This window comes from Orcinus orca, chromosome 12 (assembly GCF_937001465.1).
Source record: "Orcinus orca chromosome 12, mOrcOrc1.1, whole genome shotgun sequence".
Taxonomy (NCBI): domain Eukaryota; kingdom Metazoa; phylum Chordata; class Mammalia; order Artiodactyla; family Delphinidae; genus Orcinus; species Orcinus orca.
Genome location: NC_064570.1, coordinates 24,781,714 through 24,799,431, shown reverse-complemented (window position 1 = coordinate 24,799,431; position 17,718 = coordinate 24,781,714).

Sequence of the window (17,718 nt, the reverse complement as noted above, 5' to 3'; positions counted from 1 at the left end):
TTCATTTTGTCATTTGATCTTAGATATGCTGCTCTCAAAACACAAGCTACAATAAGTAGCTATTTAGAGACAAGACAGCCCAAATCTATCATTTAAAAGAGGAAATAAGTGGTGAGGACATTGCATTCTTCAACTAGAACTTCTGAACTGAAAACTTTTTGTTTGCTTAAAATAATTCCACTTGACAAGGAATCAGTGAGAGAAAAATCCCAGTCAGTGGTGGCAGATATTGTAAGCTGGCTCCCTGACCACCCATTTCACCAGCTTTCCATCCAGCCTCCTCTACTAGGATGCAGGTTGTAAAGAGACATACTTGCTTTCCTATACTCGGCGATAGAAGTTGGGTGGCCCTGTGATCCAGTTCTGGTCAATGCAGTGTAAACAAAAGTCTCTGCCTGAGGTTTACAAAAAAGTTTTTTTAAAGACTGGACTGGCAACTTCCTTTACACTTTGCCCTTCCTTCTTCCTCCTTCTTCCCACTTGTAACTAACAAGATGCCTGAAGTGAAGCTATCTTTCAACCATGAAAATGAGAGCCACACGAAGGCATTGCTAAGGCATCATCCCCACTCTGGAAGCTTGCCCCCAGATATCTCGTTGATTGAGGCAAGTACATCTCTTACATGTTTAAGCTTCTCTTTCCTGCATTTTCAGTTGCTTGCAGGCAAACACATTTACACCTGATAAAAGTAATACACCAAGGAAAACAGATTACCCTCTGACATTATAACTTATTTTTCCTGAGACTATAAAGAACCTAAGAAAGGTGTTTTATCAAACTGCACTAGGAATGCTTTAAAAACTTGATTTACATGATGTGCAATGTGAATTTTGCATTCCTGAGCTTATTAGCAGAATCAACTTAGTGAAAAAAAAAAGTTAACATTTAAAAGATTTTCATTTTCATGGAGAATTAATATATAAAGAGAATATCAGTGAAATTATGGCCTGTGAATATACAATACAATCAGTCTTTGCAGCTATAGTCTCCTAAAGAAATTAAAAATATTCTTCACTATTAAGTTGAAATATCACAACATAATTACATTACGTTTTTCATTCTGGGGCTGCAGTGGGGTAGGTGAAGTAAGTAAATTGGGGCAACTCTCAGAACCAGATAGAGTTACAAAACAGAGCTTGACCACTCCCTTCCCCAAGGCTCTACCCATGAGATGATGTGAATTTTGGAGAGAGCTCTTGGTTATTTGTCTAATTTTTGTAATCAAAATGACATAATTAAACTGGAGAAAATTTCTGCTATCTAGATTAGGTCAATCTCCTCAAAAGGAAAGAGACTTAGGAGCTATAGGCAAGGTATAGCTGCCATGAAAGTCTCAGTGTCCACCTGTAGGGTGAACACTCGAAGACCTCTGGAGACCTACCAGATTAGAGTTCTCATTCCCCTGGGATTATGTTTGGGATTGGTCATCATATGTATAATTTAGAGCAGAGAGTTCCATTGGAGTCAGTCAGGGGCAACCTGGAGGGAAAAAAATAAATGGAGGAAAAAAAGATTTTGCAAGTCCACCACCCACTCCCTACACCATCTCGCATTTGAGCCAGAACTGCCGTGCTTTACGCACTTCTATTTAAGGGGATTTGGAGTAAGTTTTCATTTGCAGCAAGTTTATATTGCTTTAAAAAAAAACAATAATTGGGTTAAGATATATCCTAATGCCAGTTACAAATGCAAATATATTACTTGGGAGAGGTAACATTAATTCATCAGCATCCTCATACACATTAAAATTTAGCTGAGCTAGTGAATTAGAGCAGTGGAGCAGTCTGCAACTATTCATTTGATTCTCAGGTTGCTAATTCTTCAATTACATTAATTAAAAACGAGTTCAATCCATGAACCTATATTCACATCCCATCAAGTGCTTCATCAGTCACTTAATAGTTTCACAAACGTGGGCAAGTTAACTTCTCTCGTCTTTTATAATGGAGCTACCACCTCAACCAGGTATTATGAACATGTGTGAAGAACCTAGAAGCACAGAAAACCTCTGATCTCAGGTATCCTGAGCACCTAGTCCTGCCAACTTCTGGAGAAGTGGAATAATAATCAGATATTTTCCCAAATTCTACCTTTAGCTCTGTTGAAGTCTTCTAGACCCCTCCCAACTCTTACTGCTATATTTAGAACAGCTATTTTAAGGAAAATATTTTTTTATTCCCAAATCTAAGCCCTTAGCCAGTTTTTATTGCTATCCTGTCTCATCATTGCATAGGACTCCAGAGAAATAGGACACAGCTCTTTCGAGGGAAATGCATACTAGCTACTCCTCTGACTAGAGTTTCTGCCTGAGATTTATCTCGTACTCTGTGAGTTGGGCCAGACAAGATAGAAACCACAAATATGTCTTCCCCTTAGGCCCAGAGCAGAACCAGACCAGCTTTTCTCATAAGCACGGAGCTCTTTGAGTGAAGTCACGGACCGGGAAGAAAGCAAACCCCCTTAAAGTTCTGCAGGGGGAGAGGGAAGTTGACTCAGTACAGGAGAAAGAGTATGTGGATGCCTTTGTTCCTCCAGAATGGCAGCCCCATTGTGTTCCTCCCGTCTTTGATGTGACCTTTAATGCCAGCCAGAGCCTGATATTAGACTGGGGGGTGAAGGACCTCTGGTCAACCAGCCCCTTTAAGGCCAGCTCTAGTCTCAGCTCCCTGAGAACCACAGTCCAGGTTCATCCTTTCCTCCTAGGAAGTCTTGAAATGCTTACTATTCTTACCCATAGCTCTCACTTGGCAGCTTTCATTTTTATGTAAACAGTTTTTCTCCTTCAGTAGATTACAAATTCTTTGAGGACAGGATGGAAAGATTAGTAGCAGATTGTAAAGACCACAAACACTAGATAAATGTTGATAATTGATAATCAAGAAAAGAATCCTTTAATTTGGGAAAAGTATTTGATGAAAGAGATACCTCCTGCCGGGATTAGAAGGAATTTGGAAGCCTTCTTCTAAATCAAGAAATGTCAAAATAGAGTGTCTGGAGGCTTCACCAGAGTAGGAAAGTGAGTCTAGAAGCACGAGGAAAACAAGGCACCACCAGAAGAAGTGGATTTGGAGCTGAGGGGTAAGGTCAGCACTGCAGACACAGCAGGGACAACCTCAAGCAGAAATTGCAGCCAGGAGGAACCAACGTGTCAACTCAAGCCCAAGACTGGGGAGCGTCCAGTGGGTAGATTCACATTTGAACCATTCCTTGGGGTCTCTTATGTTGCACTGTAAGACTTTGAACCACTGTGATTTGTCTATTGCAAAACATATGTACAAACTTGTTTGTTTATCTCTAAATAAAACTTGGTTTTACTAAACTGCAATTACTGAACTTGCAAGTGGAGTTCATGCCAGTTTACTACACTATCAAATGGACAGTTTTCTCCGGTTTTAGCTCGTGCCAAAGAACATGACTTTGGAGTCAAAAAACCCTGACATTTAAACTTCTGAACCTAGTTTCCTCTTTTCTGAAACAAGAATATTTCTCATCTCAACAAGTCTTTGCTTCTAGCACCTTACCAGACATATAGTAGACACTTCATGAATATTAGTTTCCTTCCTTTCTTTATGCCTTAAGTATATCTGGCAAGATGATTATAACTAGAGACATTAGTGCATGTTTAAGCTATAATAAATGTTTCCTGTAAAAAAGCAAAGGAAATAGCCTGAACTCTCAGAATCATTGGGAAAAAAAACCCAAGAAGGCATTTAGTTACTTTGGTCTTGCTCTTCTCTTAAGTGGATGACCTATTATAAAAAGCAAACTGTCTTTCAATAAAGTTCATTTTGTTTTACGATGTGTTCAGTTTTCATAAAATCAACTCCAGGAATTAATTTACTTCCTTCTAAGAGGAAATAATCTTTCAAGGAGCACTTATTCTTTTTACTACCTTTCTCATGCATTATGATCCTTTTATATCATACCCAGTTTTAATTTTAAATGCTTTTTTAAAGCAATTTAAAATGGTATTTTCACTGGCTGATATTTATACACTTAAAAATTAGTAGATTTTGCCCTGTATTGGTACATATTTCTAAATATCCATTTAGATATTCTTCTAAGGACTCTTAGCACATCAAAGGGGTATGTAAATAATTTTTAAAACAAACCTGAGAAAAACCACAACCAACAATTTGTACTAGTCCTGAAAAGAGCAAACACAAACTTATCACCTTTCTACATAGAACATTATAAACACCTTTTTTTTTTTTTTTTTTTTTTTTGGTACGCGGGCCTCTCACCGCTGTGGCCTCTCCCGTTGCGGAGCACAGGCTCCGGACGCGCAGGCTCAGCGGCCATGGCTTACGGGCCCAGCCGCTCCGCGGCATGTGGGATCTTCCCGGACCAGGGCACGAACCCGTGTCCCCTGCATCGGCAGGCAGACTCTCAACCACTACGCCACCAGGGAAGCCCATAAACACCTTTTTGATACAGTTAACAGATGGATGAAGTTGGAGGGTATTAATTATATACACATTAAAAAAGAAAATGTCTATTCATGTACAAGTTACTACCTAGTGATCAGTAACAATTAGTAAGTAAGAAAGCAATGTACTTCAAGTAACAAATATTTATCAAGCATACTTTATATGCCCAGCACTATGCTAGGTCCTACAAACCTGGCTGTGAATAAGACCCCTTATTGTCTTACTAGTTACATTGTATATTTAAGGATACATCAAAAAAATAGAATCATATACATTTTTTACTGCATTAAAACACAAAATTAAATCTTAATATATTTTAAAATATTAATTTTATCATAAAAATAAATCAACAAAGAAGCCAGAAGGTTGAGCCAAAATGGAAACTCAGCTGTAACAGCTACTGGATTTATAGCCATTAAGCTATCTGGAAACTATTCTCTTCCTTTAAAATCCAAAATAGCTATAGAAAGCCCTCTCACTCCCACAGGGCATATTAGCAATAGAAATTGAGATCAGAGGGTTGGAGGAGCAGAGACAGAGTTCATACAAAGTGAAGCCATATGTACTAGACTGGATTACTGTTCACAATTCTTCCCTCCATCCTTCAGCCATGTAAACCTACAGCACACTAGAGTGGATGGGTGTATTTCCTTACTTCACTGATGTTGCACCATGTAACTTGCTCTGGTCAATGGGATGTCAGTGAACATGACGTGCACAAAGGACCTAAATGTCCTTGCCTTCTTTGACTCAGTCTTTAGCACTCCGTGATTGCCATGAAGAGGCATGCACCAGCTAGCTGCTGCCCATCAGTATGGGCCCCAGAGTAAGATACGCAGGCAGTCCTACACTTGACCTAAAGCCAAGAGCCAAGACAAGCCAACCTGCAGCCTAAAGCAGAGCTACCCCTGCTAACCTGCAGGCCTGTGAGCAAAAATAGAAATGCTTCCTGTTATAAGCCACAGTGTTTTTGAGATCTTTGCAGGAGTTTTGGAGCAATAATACACCATTCCTGGTTAAAACAAGTAGCACAAGTACAGATTATAGTATTCCAACTGAAAAGTAATACAAGGACTTCATGCAATTGTAGACAAAGAGACTCTAACAAATTGTGCAATTAGTTTAAAACCCCTAACAGAAGTAATAGACCATACCAATGAAGGGAATCATGGGACACAAGTGGGAATCAATGGAAGGTACAGAAAAAGGGCCACAAACAAATGAAGCAGGTCTAGACATCACAGGCTTGCTTAATTACCAACAGCTGGCATGCCCCAATGGCTGACACAATCACCACAGCTGAATTTGTTTCTTGTTAAAAACACAAAGCTTTATTTTCCATTCATGGTTGAAAAATATTTTCACAGATCAAAGATTTTGGCTTAAGTAATTTAATAAAATGAAAGTTTAATTTGATATCAATATAATTTGCAAGGCAAGCACAATGATGTTCTTCTTTGTCTTAGCAAAAGAGGAAAGTAAAGAGGCTGACTTATTGTGTAAATTGTACATCTGTACCAAAACGAGACTGAATGCTGTCACAGCAGGCTCTGTGAATGAAAGTTTTGCAATAGTTCAAACAGAGAAAAGCAGTGAAGAAATGATTCATTGCAGAGCACACACCTTCTGTGTAGGACACAAAGGCACGCAAAACTCCAAACAACCCACAACATATTAGCCGAGGCCATATTCACATTGGGAAGAGAAATTTAGTTTCAGTAAAACAACGTCTATAGCATTGTTGATGTGAACTTTTCTGGTTTGGTAATTAAGTTGGCATCTAGTTTGAAATTTTGTTTTTGTTTTGTAGTTCTAATAAATGTCAAGGTGAAAGACTTTGCCTCGGTTAGTATCCTGTTGTTGTGACAGAGAACCCAAACTCAAACTCACTTAAATAGGAAAGAAAAATTTATTTATTCATGTAGCCTTGGGGTTGTTTAGTGTCATGAGTAGCTTGATCCAGGGGCTCCAAAAATGTAATCAAAATTCAGTTTCTCTTAAGTTTCTTGGCTCAGCCTTCTGCTGTGTCAGCTTCATTCTTAAGATTCATGTGGTAGCCTCTGGCATCTCCAGGCTTACAATCATGTCCTTATTGCTACAAGTTTCTGTGGAAAGAGAAAGTAGACCCCATACAACTGCAGTATGCACTCTGGTTGAACCAGTCGCTATACCCAAGGCTATATCTCCTGTAGCACAACGTGAAGCAGACAGATAGTTTTCAATGAGAAGTGGAGGTGCGAAATAGGTTCCCCAAATGAAATTAGGATCCCATTAGCAAAATAAGGGGTGACTTTGGGTAGACAAGGAGCCCAAAGTTCTATAGCAGGAGTTGGCAAACTATGTATGGCCCATGTGCCAAGTATGTCCCATTGCCTGCTTTTATACGGCCACTGGCAAAGAATGGCTTCTACATTTTTAAATAGTTGGAGGAAAAAAATCAAAAGAAGAATATTTCATGACGTGAAAATTATATGAGGTTCAAATTTTGTTGTCCCCAAATATTGGAAGACACCACACTCATTCATTTTAGGTACTGTCTACAGCTATCTTCATCCTACAATAGTCAGGATAGAAATGATATGGCCCACAAACCCTAAAATATTTACTATCTTAGTCTTTAAGAAAAAATTTGCCAACTCTTGCTCTACAGGTTTATACCCATAGCTTTATTTTAATACATTGGAAGGTGGCATTATTGTTTAAATGACTGAAGTCAAGACTGAGGGTTTTCAGCTGTATATGCCCTTTTAAAGTAGATCAGGCTCAAATTTGAGAACTTTAGTTTCATTTATAGGATTCTGAATAGCAACAGCGTAATACCAATCGGAATTTCAGTTGAATAGAGGACGTTGAAATGGACATTGCCCAGAAAATGAGGATTCTGATAATGACAAGTAAATTCTGAAATGCTCCTGTGACATCACCTCCAGACTTGTCTGATTGGACATAGGCAGTGCTGAGTGGGGGAGTTGGATCACATCAACTGAGACATTTTGTCCATCAGGGAAGAAGAGTACAGATGCTTGGCGGCCAAGCATTAAATTGTTTTAGACATGCCAGTTACATGTCTCCTATGTCCAGTGTCATTTCAAAGGAAGTCACCCTTTTCACAGCCCTACTGATGACCCTGCTCTCAGCACTTCACCCAGGGGTGGCCAATCCACAGCCCAGCCAATGGCCTAGGACTATCAAAAGCCCTCAGAGAGGAGCTGGGGTATTAGTCTCCTGTAATTGCCATAACAAATTACTGCCAACTGGATGACTTAAAACAGAAATGTATTCTCTCACAATTCTAGAGGCCAGAAGTCTGAAACCAAGGTGTTGGCAGGGTTGGTTCCTTCTGGAGGCTCCAAGGGAGAATCTGTTCCATGCCTCTCTCCTGGCTTCACGTGGCTGACGATTCTTGGCATTCTTTCCGCTTTGGGCTACCCTCTAATCCCTGCCTCCGTCTTCACATGGCCTTTGCCCTCTCTGTGACTCTATTTCTTATCCTTCTTTGTCTCTCATAAGGACACTCATGATTGGATTTAGGGTTCACCTTATTCTAGGATGATCTCACCTTGATATCCATGCCTTAATTACATCTGCAAAACCCCTTATTCCAAATAAGGTCACATTCTGAGGTTCTGAGTGGACATGAATTTGGGAGGATGCTATTCAGCCCACTACAGCTGGGTCAAATAAAATCAGGAATTTGAATATAGATGGGAGAATATAGACGAGGCAACTAATATTGGTAGTTGAAGTTTCAGTGATGTCCTAGAAGGAACCAAGGGCAAACCAAACTTATGAGCAAGCTGAAGGCACTAAAATTCAGAAACTATGGATATAGAAAAAGCTATGAGGAAGAGAAGGTGCATAAAACAGACTGTGAGGAAGCCAGGTGGTAGCAGAAAGAGATGCAAAAAGACAGCAAGAGAAGCAGAGATCAAGATTATTAGAGTCATATTAATACCAGGGCACTCATAACCCTGTGTGACCATACACAACTATCCCTGTACTGTCTTGGACATGTTCCAGATTCTGAAGATATCTAGTGGTCTTAAGTTCCTTTGAGATTCTCTCTCTCTTTTTGCCAATTATATTTTTATAATAATCACCATTACTAAACTCTGCCGAAAGATGTCCCTTTTACTTATAACCTAAAGAGCTTAATATCTTGAGTATATTTAAGATAACTGCTGAGTAAAATTTATGTGGTACATGTTCACAGTGAGGTCCCAGTAACTCTAATTAATCTTTTTGCTTTATTTATAAAAATTCCTGAGTTAAAGAACTTCAGGTAATTATAAAAGATATCTGAGTCAGATATACCCAGCTGATAACTGCAGTCAAAACACGATTGTCAGCAGTCACCATGGCATGTGGATTGGTCAACTTTTACTAGGTAAGCTGCAGTAACAACCCCCAAATCACAGTGCTTGGACAATAAAAGATTATATCTCATTCACATTGCTTATCAGCCATGGGTTGATGGCAATTCTTCTGCCACATGTTTCTTCTTTAACATTCTCATAGTAGAGGGAATACAGAGAGTTGGCAAAAAACAAAATAATAATCAACACTTCTATTTAGACATAATGTAAGTCATATCTGCTCACATTGAATTTCAGGGAATTTGAACTTGTAATAAAGAACTTGCGGTTCTGTCTGGTTGCCGTATTGAATAGGGAACACATAAACACAAAAGACATGGATGGTCATTTCCCACTCACCCAGCATTTGTGAATCAAACAAAGCTATACTGCCGGGAGCTGGAAATGAATGAGAGGTACAGAGAAAAGCAGATATGGAGAGAGTACCTAATGAGATTTCGAGTACTTGATTTCATATACGTTTGATACCAGCTGCATTGTTACTCTTGGGTCCCATGAACTGGAAACCTTTTGTGTACATCTCCTTTTCTCACATCTGATTGTGATACAACTGATTTCACACAGGCTTCCACCCTTTCTTTTACAGCATCTCTCCTCGAGAGTGGACCACACACTCCTGTTTCCTGTGCATGGTTTCTCTGGGCCAGTGGTATAGGACAATGTGGTAGCTCATTGGTACTGACACAACACACCCAGAAGCACAAACCAGCTGTTGGGGGAAATGCTTCTCATCTTCTCCCTTTGACAGAGGTCTGCAGAAGTTCTCGGCAGGAACAAGCACCAACCAGTCTCCTAATAATGCAGCCCAGTGTTGCCTTCCTCTCCTTCCCTCGTTCAATTTCCTTGGTCCCTCCTTTCTGCTTCCTTGAATCACAGCCCAAATAAACTATTTGCATGTAACCCTAGACCCAGGTTCTGCTTTGGGAGAAACCCAGAATAAACAAGTTGATACCAGAAGTAGCCACAGAAAGAAAACCCTCAAGACAAAATTCTAGGGCTTCCCTGGAGGCACAGTGGTTGAGAATCTTCCTGCCAGTGCAAGGGACACAGGTTCGAGCCCTAGTCTGGGAAGATCCCACATGCCGCAGAGCAACTAAGCCGATGCGCCACAACTACTGAGCCTGCACTCTAGAGCCCACGAGCCACAATTACTGAAGCCTGCGTGCCTAAAGCCCGTGCTCCACAACAAGAGAAGCCACCGCAATGAGAAGCCCGCGCACCACAACAAAGAGTAGCCCCCGCTCGCCACAACTAGAGAAAGCCCGCGCACAGCAATGAAGACCCAATGCAGCCAAAAATAAATTTAAAAATAAATTTATTTTTTAAAAAAGACAGGATTCTAAACCTGGATCACCCACTGGTCATGCAGCAAAAAGAACCCCATTGTTGGTAGTATGTGAGATGGTTATAATCTCTGGTAACAATGGCTTCGCAAATTGCAATCGCCCATGTTGGACTGTAATGTGGTGGCAGTAGAAGGCATAGCACGGTTATGTGGTAATTTGGGACTGGAATAGATGGCAATAGTAATTACAAGAATTATAGAATGGTTTGGCTTCTGTTAACTGCTTTAGAAGTCTTGATAAAAGAAAACATATTCATGTCATTCAACTATAACGCAAAGCCCACTATAAAAATAGAAAGTCTTCCATGTCAGTGTCTTTTCCATAATTGGTTCTGGATCCACTGGATATCCATATGGAAAAAGTGAACTTTGACCTCTACTTCACACCATATCCACAAAGTAATTCTAGGTAGATCATGGACCTAAATGTAAATATTAAAACAGTAAAGCTGGGCTTCCCTCGTGGCGCAGTGGTTGGGAGTCTGCCTGCCGATGCAGGGGACACAGGTTCGTGCCCCGGTCCGGGAGGATCCCACATGCCGCGGAGCAGCTGGGACCGTGAGCCATGGCCGCTGAGCCTGCGCTCCACAAGGGGAGAGGCCACAACAGTGAGAGGCCCGCGTACCGAAAAACAAACAAACAAACAATAAAGCTTTTAAGTGCAGGGAACTCTACCCAATACTCTTTAATGACCTATACGGGAAATGAATCAAAAAAAAAGAGTGGATATATGTATATATATAACTGATTCACTTTGCTGTACACTTGAAACTAATAACAACATTGTAAAACAACTATACTCCAATAAAAATTTTAAAAATTAAAAAAAAATAATAAAGCTTTTAGAAGAAAATAGAGAACATATTCATGACCTTGAGGTTAAACAGAACATACACAGCACTAACTATAAGAAAAGATAGATAGGACTTCCCTGGTGGTACAGCGGTTAAGAATCCGCCTGCCAATGTAGGGGACACGGGTTTGATTCCTTGTCTGGGAAGATCCCACATGCCACGGAGCAACTAAGCCTGTGCACCACAACTACAGAGCCTTCGCTCTAGAGCCCACGAGCCACAACTACTGAAGCCCACGTGACTAGAGCCTGCGCTCCGCAACAAGAGAAGCCACCGCAATGAGAAGCCTGTGCATCGCACTGAAGAGTAGCCCCCGCTCACCGCAACTAGAGAAAGCCCGCGCAGAGCAACGAAGACCCAACACAGCCAAAAATAAATAGATAAATAAATTTATTTTAAAAAAAGAAAAGATAGATAAATTGGACTTCATTAAAATTAAGAACTTCTGTTCATCAAAAGACACCATTAAGAGAGTTAAAAGGCAAGCCAAGGACTTGGAGCATGTATTCAATGAAGTACTTAGATTCAGAACACATAAAGAATTCTTACAAATCAATAAGAATAAAAGAAACTCATATAGCTGGATTTTTGAAAACTGCCTCCATGTGGTATATACACAGTGGAATACCACTCAGGCATAAAAAAGAATGAAATAATGCCATTTGCAGCAACATGGATGGACCTAGAGATTATCATGCTAAATTTAAAAAGTGAGAAAGACAAACACCACATGATATCATTTATATGTGGAATCTGAAATATGACACAAATTAACTTATGTACAAAACAGAAACAGACTCACAGACATAGAAAATAAGCTTATGGTTACCACAGGGGAAGGCGGGTGGGGGGAAGGCATAAATTAGGAGTTTGGGATTAACAGACAAAAACTACTATATATAAAATAGATAAACAACAAGGTCCTGCTGTATAGTACAGGGAATTAGATTCAATATCCTATAATAAACCATAATGGAAAAGAGTATGAAAAAGAATATGTATATGTATGTATAACCGAATCACTCTGCTATACACCAGAAACTACAGAAACTAACACAACATTGTAAATCAACTATACTTCAATTAAAAAAAAAAAAAAAAACAACTGCCTCCAAAACCCTTTTCACAAGGAGGATAAACAATGGCAAAATGCATATGAAAAGATGATTTAATTTCACTATTCATCAAGGAAATGCACATTAAACCTATAATTTGATACTACTACACTCCCACAAGAATGACTTAAATGAAAAGAACTGTCAGGATGATGTAAATACCTGGTGAGGATGTGAAGCAAGTGGAATTTGTTGCTGGAAGGGGAGTTTAAGTCAGTGCAACAACTTTGGGAAACTGCCTGGCAGTATTTAACTAAAGGTATATGTACATATGGTCAATAACTGAGCAATTCTACTCTGGGAAAATTCTACTTCCCAAAGAAATAAGTGTTTATGTTCACCATGAGTCACATGAAGTAACGTGCATAGCAGTTTTATCATAATAGCACAAACTGGAAATAACCCAAATGTCCATTAATAGGGGAACAGATGAATGAACTATGGTAACGATGGAATGCCAAACAGCAATGAACAAGAGCTACTGCTTCACACAACAACATAATATGTTTACAGACATAATGATGAGCAAGAGTACAAAACACGAACCCATTTTTACAAAGTTAAAGAATAGGAAAGGGCTTCCCTGGTGGCGCAGTGGTTTACAGTCCGCCTGCCAATGCAGCGGACATGGTTTCAAGCCCTGGTCTGGGAAGATCCCACATGCCGCGGAGCAACTAAGCCCGTGCGCCACAACTACTGAGCCTGTGCTCTAGAGCCCGCGAGCCACAACTACTGAGCCTGCGAGCCACAACTACTGAAGCCCGCGCGCCTAGAGCCCGTGCTCCGCAACAAGAGAAGCCACCACAATGAGAAGCCTGCGCACCACAACAAAGAGCAGCCCCTGCTCACCGCAATTACAGAAAGCCTGTGCACAGCAACGAAGACCCAACACAGCCAAAAATAAATACATAAATTTATTTTTAAAAAATTATTCTAAAAAGAATAGGAAAAGTGCTTTTTTTTTGGGGTCATGATGCATAGCTTGCGGAATCTTAGTTCCCCAACCAGGGATCGAACCCAGGCCCATGGCAGTGGAAGCGCAGAGTCCCAACCACTGGACCACCAGGGAATTCCCAGGAAAAATGCATTTATGATGAAAGAAATCAAATACTGATGTCTTTCTGGGGAAAATGTTGATTGGGTGGGGATATGAAGAAGCCTTCTGGAGTGTTGGAAATGGTTTGTATGTTGATTGGGTAGCAGTTATAAGCATATACACAAATGTAAACATATACTAAGCTCTACATTTAATATGTATTTACTTTGCTATATGTAAATTTTACCTTTATTTAAAAAAAGGAAATAAAAAGAGAAAGGGGAAAAATAAATAAAATGACCCTCATTTCCTATAGCTGTAGGGCGATATATGCTCAAAAAATTAGGCCTCAGACTTAACTGTAAGAGTGGCAAAACTGCAAAGGAGAGTGAAGACACAACCTCAAAAAGTCTTCTGTGCCAAAGTCAGGGCCCTGCTAGGGAAAGCTGTATCCTGACATCCGGGATAGTGACATTTGGGTGGATACATCAGAATATCTTGAATCCCCAAATGTCCATGAAACTTCTGCCAGAAGCACCAATCCTTTCCCCCTTGCTAGAGAGAAAAATTCACAATGGCTGGAAGCTTTACAAAAACCTCACCTGAGTCAGTTGCTTTGTAAGACAATGCTTTTTCTGTTTAAAATATGCCACTACAACCTTCACCGCCTCAGGAATAACAAGTGTTTACTGGGAAAAAACATTTCCCACTCTGGGAGGAAATAGCTTATACAATCAAAACAATCACAGGACCAGAATAATAAAGGCTGGCAAGAAGCGCAAGAGCACGTGTGGGAGTGTATCTCGAGAGTGCTCAATCGATCGGGGTAGTGGTAAGGGGCAAAGAATATAAATCTGCACAGTGGAGAACTTGCTGACACTGAAGCACTCTCCTGTGACCTGGGGTTACGCCTCCTGGGAAGGAAATCTGGAGTTATTCTAACATGCTGCTGAGATGGGCTCTTGAAGTGTGGCCATCTAGATGTCTTACTGTAAGCAAGGTTGAGATGCCAGAACTACTTTGGCAGAATATTAAGGAAGGGTTCATAAAGGTCAGGGAGGTGAAAATGTTAAGATAGATTTATCACACTTCTTACACGTGATCTGAGAACGCACTGTCTGACCATATACCCCGGGAAGCCCTAGAGGACATTGGCTTCACTAAGGGAATGAGAAATGCATCAAGCAGTTTGAATTGGGATCTTTGAGAAACTCATGACACATTTCCTCTGTGTTGAAGAGCTGCTGCCTTGCAACCAGCATTCAATAGAGGTGATAAGATTCTAGAACGGCAGAGGCCTGGGAGTGGCACCTGACAGAGTCAATATGGATATAACTACCGTAATTGACAGCAAGGCTGGAATGGCAAACAGTGTCTTTACAGAAAGCTGTGGTAATGGTTACAGATTATGACCTTGCTAGGAGCAAGACAGAGGGATGGATACCCAATCAAGGCGTTACTTATTTGCCTTGGAAAATGAAAAACAAAATAACAAAATAACTGCTGAGAAGACTGACATCAGCTGCAAAATAGAAAAATATTGTGGTCTCTCATTCAGTTTTAAGCCAGTTCGTAGACCAGATCCCATGATTAAAGGTGGGTATGGGTCTCCTTGAGGGAGGACTTTATAATACCTCCTCAAGTCTGCACAAAAAAAATTCTTCCAATCTTTCTTTAAAACCTCTTGCAGCCATTTAAAACAGAAACTTTACACTGGAGAAAAGAATCTTACTAGACTTTTTTTTTTAATAGATTTTTTTTGATGTGGACCATTTTTTTTTAAGTCGTTACTGAATTTGTTACAATATTGCTTCTGTTTTATGTTTTGGTTTTTTGGCCGTGAGGCATGTGGGATCTTAGCTCCCCGACCAGGGATCGAATCCATAACCCCTGCATTGGAAGGCGAAGTCTCAACCACTGGACGGTCAGGGAAGTCCCTCTTCCTAGACTTTTTTGAGGACTGTTACATAATAGGGCCTGAACTGACACTGAAACAATCAAACCCAAGATGCCATCATAGACCTCTGGGTAGAGTAAGGACTCATGGATGCCAGGTGATATCTTTGATGCCTGGCACTAGTCCATTGTTACTGTGATCCCCAAAACTGCAGAACAGAACAGAATCCTAAAGATAGGAAATAATCTATTCTGTGGTTATTTCCCTAGTTCCCAGGTGTGAAATTCGAATGGACATACTTATCATTTGGCAGAACTTTCACATTCTGTGACCTACTATGTAAAAATTATCATGGTAAGAAGGACTACAAAGAAATCCTTGAAAATGTCCCCCCACTATAGTCAGCCTAAGTGCCAAGATAGTAAACCAAACACATCCCAAGAGGAATTTCAAGAATTCACACAGCTCTGAAATATTTAGAGGATGCAGTGTGTTGGTTTCCCTGTTTAATTCACCTGTATGACCGCCGCAAAAACCAGATAGATCATGTTGCTTAATGGTGATATTTTAAACTTAACCACTTGCTAGCTCCAACTGAAACTGATAAGCTGGATGTAGTATGTTTAATAGAAATGATCAACACAAGCTCTGGCATACAGTATATAGTTCTTGCCCCACAATAAAGAGGATCCAAAAAATTTACCTTTACATGAGAAGGACAGCAGTATATTTTACTGTCCTGACTCAGGGCTTTTAAACTCTTCTGCTTTCTTCATAATATTGTCCTCAGAGTTCTTGATCATCTTGATATTCTCCGGAAAATCAAGCTGGTCCACTATGACATCATGCTAAGTAGACTTGGTGAATAGAAAGTGACAAGTACTCTGGATGCCGTAGTAAGAACCCTGCATGCCAGAGGGTGAGAGATAAACACTACCAAGATTCACAGGCCTGCTACTTCAGTGAAACTTTCAGAGGGCCAGTAGCCTGGGATGTCACAGACAGACCAGACCAGGAACAGGACAAGTCATTGTCCTTGTACCACCACCAAGGGGCACAGGGATTGGGGGCCTCTTTAGATTTTGGAGGCAGTATATACTAAACTTGGGAATACTGCCCCAACCCATTTATCAAGCAGTTCAGAGGGCTACCAGCGAGTGGGGCCTGGAGAAAGAGAACATGCATCTGCAATTTTAAGCCACTCAAGTCATATGCTAACCGAGAACCAATGATGTTAGAAGTATACTTGATATTTAAGGATTTAAGGATGTTAAGGATCACTGGAGAACCTCGATAGGAGAGTTGCAACTCAGACCCTAGGATTCTGGTGGAAAGTGATGTTTTTGGCGGCAGAGAACTACTTGTCATTTGAAAAGCAGCTCCTGGGCTTCCCTGGTGGTGCAGTGGTTGGGAGTCCGCCTGCCGATGCAGGGGACACAGGTTCGTGCCCCGGTCCGGGAGGATCCCACATGCCACAGACCGGCTGGGCCCGTGAGCTATGGCCGCTGAGCCTGCGCGTCTGGAGCCTGTGCTCCGCAACGGGAGAGGCCGCAATAGTGAGAGGCCCGCGTACCGTAAAAAAAAAAAAAAAGAAAAGAAAAGCAGCTCCTGGTGTACAGTTAGGCCCCAGTAGAGACTGATTTCCTGTCATGAGACATCAAGTGACTGTGTGACCAGAGCTACCTACCCATCATGAATTAGAGATTAGAAGATCCACTAAACCATAAATTCAGATGGGTGTAGCAGTAACCCACCATAAAACGTAAGTGGTACATACAGGATAAGGTCCCGCATGTCCCCAGGGCTCAAGTAAATTACATAAACAGGTAGTCCAAGCTCCCACATCTCCTACTTTTATTGTACCAATGCCTCACTTTGCACCTATGACCAAATGATGGAGGAAGATAAAACGCAGGCTTGGTTGTCAGACAGGTTCACTCAGTATGTTGGTGTGAGCCAAAAACAGAATGCAGACACACACAACTCCACACAGGAATGGCCCAAAAAGATGCAGGTAAAGGGAAATCCTCCCAAAGGAAGAGCTAATATATGCTAACTATAGAAATCTAGCGTTTTCTTTGATTAGGTATGTAAACAACTAACCGCACTAACGTTGGTAGGATCTGTGACATTGGGATGAACAGAAATCATGTTTTCATTTTTATTTATGGCTAGTTATTAGTTAGCATATATTTAATTCATTAACAAAGAAGCATACCTTTTGCAGTCCCATGTACTTTGTCTTACGCATTTAAAAACATATTTTGAGATGAGTCTACTGGCTTCACCAGCCTGCTACAGAGGTCACAGCACAAAAATGGTTGAGAACCCTGTCCTAAAGACACTCACTCAGCGGTGTCTGTTGGCATACACAGGGATAGTCAAGCCAACGCTATTAGCACAGATGGGAGCTGGTGGCAAGCTATGTCTTCATCATTAGAAGGGATAAGTTAAATGCTGTAGTTTTATTCGATGGACTACTAAAGATACATATACTAAAACAGGAATTCATCTTAAAATCACAGCTTGAGTGAAAATGAAAAGGGACACAGCAAGATCTATAGCAGAGTATAATTTAGGAAAACTTAAAACAGTTGCACATAAAATAACACTATAATATATTTCTCTATCTATATAATTAAACAATGTATACATATTCAAGGAC